Source organism: Hyla sarda, chromosome 5, assembly GCF_029499605.1.
Source record: "Hyla sarda isolate aHylSar1 chromosome 5, aHylSar1.hap1, whole genome shotgun sequence".
In the NCBI taxonomy this organism is placed as follows: domain Eukaryota; kingdom Metazoa; phylum Chordata; class Amphibia; order Anura; family Hylidae; genus Hyla; species Hyla sarda.
Genome location: NC_079193.1, coordinates 36,508,349 through 36,514,348, shown reverse-complemented (window position 1 = coordinate 36,514,348; position 6,000 = coordinate 36,508,349).

The following is a 6,000-nucleotide window of genomic DNA, read 5'->3' as shown; positions in this document are numbered from 1 at the left end:
GTACGATGTTGTATTGGTGCACAGTGTCTTATATTAAGGTGTCATAGTGCAGACTGTTGCATAATTACACACAATGGTGCAGAGTGTCGTGTGATGTAATAGTGCACAATGTTCTAGGGTAGTAGATACAAGCGATAACGATGTACAGTGTGCAGTGTCCTGTAATAAAGCGATTGTGCAGCAAGCTGCCATAGTGTAAACCAATGTACAGTGACATAATAGGTGACATAATAGTGCAGAGGGACCTATGAGGACGTATGTAATGTACATAGTGCACAATGTCTTGCACTAATAGTGCACAATTGCACATTCTTTAATAATGGATATGAGTGCAGGGACATATTTCAATATATTAGTTTGGCGAATAAATAGTAGTCAGTTGTCCACGTTGTGCAATCTTGACTGGTTTACAGTGTTGTATTGTAATGTATTTTAGTGAAATGTATAGTGGTTCATTGGTGCACATTAGTCTAGGACTTTTCAGCATTGTATATAGTGCATTAGTGTACAACATTGCATTATAACGTATGATAGTGACGTGTATAGTGGTGCATTGGTGTACAACAGTCTATTAGTGCACATCATTTTATAGTAGTGTATTAGTGTACATCATTTTATAGTAGTGTATTAGTGCACATCATTTTATAGTAGTGTATTAGTGCACATCATTTTATAGTAGTGTATTAGTGTACAGCATTTTATAGTAGTGTATTAGTGCACAGCATTTTATAGTAGTGAATTAGTGCACAGCATTTTATAGTAGTGTATTAGTGTACAGCATTTTATAGTAGTGTATTAGTGCACATCATTTTATAGTAGTGTACTAGTGCACAGCATTTTATAGTAGTGTATTAGTGTACAGAATTTTATAGTAGTGTATTAGTGTACATCATTTTATAGTAGTGTATTAGTGCACAGCATTTTATAGTAGTGTATTAGTGCACAGCATTTTATAGTAGTGTATTCGTGCACAGCATTTTATAGTAGTGTATTAGTGTACAGCATTTTATAGTAGTGTATTAGTGTACATCATTTTATAGTAGTGTATTAGTGTACAGCATTTTATAGTAGTGTATTAGTGTACAGCGTTTTATAGTAGTATATTAGTGTACAGCATTTTATAGTAGTGTATTAGTGCACAGCATTTTATAGTAGTGTATTAGTGTACATCATTTTATAGTAGTGTATTAGTGTACAGCATTTTATAGTAGTGTATTAGTGCACAGCATTTTATAAAAGTGTATTAGTGTACAGCATTTTATAGTAGTGTATTAGTGTACAGCATTTTATAGTAGTGTATTAGTGTACATCATTTTATAGTAGTGTATTAGTGTACAGCGTTTTATAGTAGTATATTAGTGTACAGCATTTTATAGTAGTGTATTAGTGCACAGCATTTTATAGTAGTGTATTAGTGTACAGCATTTTATAGTAGTGTATTAGTGTACAGCATTTTATATTAGTGTATTAGTGTACAGCATCTTACAGTAGTGTATTTGTGTACAGCATTTTATAGTAGTGTATTAGTGCACAGCATTTTATAGTAGTGTATTAGTGTACAGCGTTTTATAGTATTGTATTAGTGCACAGCATTTATAGTAGTGTATTAGTGCACATCATTTTATAGTAGTGTATTAGTGCACATCATTTATAGTAGTGTATTAGTGTACAGCGTTTTATAGTAGTGAATTAGTGTACATCATTTTATAGTAGTGTATTAGTGCACATCATTTTATAGTAGTGTATTAGTGCACATCATTTTATAGTAGTGTATTAGTGCACATCATTTTATAGTAGTGTATTAGTGCACATCATTTTATAGTAGTGTATTAGTGCACATCATTTTATAGTAGTGTATTAGTGTACAGCATTTTATAGTAGTGTATTAGTGCACAGCATTTATAGTAGTGTATTAGTGCACAGCATTTTATAGTAGTGTATTAGTGCACATCATTTTATAGTAGTGTATTAGTGCACAGCATTTTATAGTAGTGTATTAGTGCACAGCATTTTATAGTAGTGTATTAGTGTACAGCATTTTATAGTAGTGTATTAGTGTACATCATTTTATAGTAGTGTATTAGTGTACAGCATTTTATAGTAGTATATTAGTGTACAGCATTTTATAGTAGTGTATTAGTGCACAGCATTTTATAGTAGTGTATTAGTGTACAGCATTTTATAGTAGCGTATTAGTGTACAGCATTTTATAGTAGTGTATTAGTGTACAGCATCTTATAGTAGTGTATTTGTGTACAGCATTTTATAGTAGTGTATTAGTGCACAGCATTTTATAGTAGTGTATTAGTGTACAGCGTTTTATAGTAGTGTATTAGTGCACAGCATTTATAGTAGTGTATTAGTGCACATCATTTTATAGTAGTGTATTAGTGCACAGCATTTTATAGTAGTGTATTAGTGTACAGCATTTTATAGTAGTGTATTAGTGCACAGCATTTCATAGTAGTGTATTAGTGTACATCATTTTATAGTAGTGTATTAGTGTACAGCATTTTATAGTAGTGTATTAGTGCACATCATTTTATAGTAGTGTATTAGTGTACATCATTTTATAGTAGTGTATTAGTGTACAGCGTTTTATAGTAGTGTATTAGTGTACAGCGTTTTATAGTAGTGAATTAGTGTACATCATTTTATAGTAGTGTATTAGTGCACATCATTTTATAGTAGTGTATTAGTGTACAGCATTTTATAGTAGTGTATTAGTGCACAGCATTTTATGGTAGTGTATTAGTGTACAGCATTTTATAGTAGTGTATTAGTGCACATCATTTTATAGTAGTGTATTAGTGCACATAATTTTATAGTAGTGTATTAGTGTACAGCATTTTATAGTAGTGTATTAGTGTACAGCATTTTATAGTAGTGTATTAGTGTACATCATTTTATAGTAGTGTATTAGTGCACATCATTTTATAGTAGTGTATTAGTGCACATCATTTTATAGTAGTGTATTAGTGTACAGCATTTTATAGTAGTGTATTAGTGCACATCATTTTATAGTAGTGTATTAGTGCACATCATTTTATAGTAGTGTATTAGTGCACATCATTTTATAGTAGTGTATTAGTGTACATCATTTTATAGTAGTGTATTAGTGTACAGCATTTTATAGTAGTGTATTAGTGCACAGCATTTTATAGTAGTGTATTAGTGTACAGCATTTTATAGTAGTGTATTAGTGCACATCATTTTATAGTAGTGTATTAGTGCACAGCATTTTATAGTAGTGTATTAGTGTACAGCATTTTATAGTAGTGTATTAGTGTACAGCATTTTATAGTAGTGTATTAGTTTACATCATTTTATAGTAGTGTATTAGTGTATAGCATTTTATAGTAGTGTATTAGTGTACAGCATTTTATAGTAGTGTATTAGTGTACATCATTTTATAGTAGTGTATTAGTGTACAGCATTTTATAGTAGTGTATTAGTGCACAGCATTTTATAGTAGTGTATTAGTGCACAGCATTTTATAGTAGTGTATTAGTGCACAGCATTTTATAGTAGTGTATTAGTGTACATCATTTTATAGTAGTGTATTAGTGCACAGCATTTTATAGTAGTGTATTAGTGCACAGCATTTATAGTAGTGTATTAGTGTACAGCATTTTATAGTAGTGTATTAGTGTACAGCATTTTATAGTAGTGTATTAGTGCACATCATTTTATAGTAGTGTATTAGTGCACAGCATTTATAGTAGTGTATTAGTGTACAGCATTTTATAGTAGTGTATTAGTGTACATCATTTTATAGTAGTGTATTAGTGCACATCATTTTATAGTTGTGTATTAGTGTACAGCATTTTATAGTAGTGTATTAGTGCACATCATTTTATAGTAGTGTATTAGTGTACAGCATTTTATAGTAGTGTATTAGTGCACATCATTTTATAGTAGTGTAATATTGCACATCATTTTATAGTAGTGTATTAGTGCACATCATTTTATAGTAGTGTAATATTGCACATCATTTTATAGTAGTGTATTAGTGTACATCATTTTATAGTAGTGTATTAGTGCACATCATTTTATAGTAGTGTATTAGTGCACAGCATTTTATAGCAGTGTATTAGTGCACATCATTTTATAGTAGTGTATTAGTGCACAGCATTTTATAGTAGTGTATTAGTGTACAGCATTTTATAGTAGTGTATTAGTGTACAGCATTTTATAGTAGTGTATTAGTGCACATCATTTTATAGAAGTGTATTAGTGCACAGCATTTTATAGTAGTGTATTAGTCCACAGCATTTTATAGTAGTGTATTAGTGCACATCATTTTATAGTAGTGTATTAGTGCACATCATTTTATAGTAGTGTATTAGTGCACAGCATTTTATAGTAGGGTATTAGTGCACATCATTTTATAGAAGTGTATTAGTGCACAGCATTTTATAGTAGTGTATTAGTGTACAGCATTTTATAGTAGTGTATTAGTGTACAGCATTTTATAGTAGTGTATTAGTGCACAGCATTTTATAGAAGTGTATTAGTGCACAGCATTTTATAGTAGTGTATTAGTGTACAGCATTTTATAGTAGTGTATTAGTGCACATCATTTTATAGTAGTGTATTAGTGTACAGCATTTTATAGTAGTGTATTAGTGCACATCATTTTATAGTAGTGTATTAGTGCACATCATTTTATAGTAGTGTATTAGTGCACATCATTTTATAGTAGTGTATTAGTGTACAGCATTTTATAGTAGTGTATTAGTGCACATCATTTTATAGTAGTGTATTAGTGCACATCATTTTATAGTAGTGTATTAGTGCACATCATTTTATAGTAGTGTATTAGTGTACATCATTTTATAGTAGTGTATTAGTGCACAGCGTTGCATCATAACATATTTTATATAGTGTATTTTATAATGGTTTGTAATGGTGCACAGCATTGTATAATAGCCTATAAGTGAACTCTATTGTATACCAGTACATAAGTGCATTGTGGTAGATGAATTGGAGGACAGCACCGTACAACAATGCCTATACAGCCTGCAGTATATCACCGTGCACTACAGACCTTCTGCTTTACTCTGCTCATATATAGCACATCACACATGATAGTACGGTAGAACAACAATAATAATATACTAGTGAATATAATAAACGACTTGGTCAAGTATATACAAGACATCAATAGGCAACCGGGTAGGTAGTATATGAGAAAGTATCTATATCATATATATATATATATATATATATATATATATATATGTGTCACAGTATATATAACAATGCAACAATCCTACACAGTGTTACAACAACTATTCTTTATGTCTGTTTAGGTATACTTTATATCCATTAGTGCTTCTATTGGAGAATTGCAGTGTATAACAATGCCTTAGCATGCTATATTGCAGTGGTCTTCAACCTGCGGACCTCCAGATGTTGCAAAACTACAACTCCCACCATGCCCGGACAGCCTTTGGCTGTCCGGGCATGCAGGGAGTTGTAGTTTTGAAACATCTGGAGGTCCGCAGGTTGGAGACCACTGCTATATTGTATGTGGACGATTATATAGATAGATAGATAGATAGATAGATAGACATGTATGTGTTCCACATATAATGCATTGCTTTAAGATACATATATATAGATAGATAGGCATGTAAGTATTCTACATATAATGCATTGCTTTAAGATATATATATATATATATATATAGAGAGAGAGAGAGAGAGAGAGAGAGAGAGAGAGATAGATAGACATGTATGTGTTCCACATATATTGCATTTCTTTAAGATACATATATATATAGATAGATAGATAGATAGATAGATAGACATGTATGTGTTCCACATATATTGCATTGCATTAATATATATATATATATATATATATATATATATATATATAGATAGATAGACATGTATGTGTTCCACATATAATGCATTGCATTAATATATATATATATATATATATATATATATATATATATATATATTGTAGTAACAAAAAAAATAGCAATTT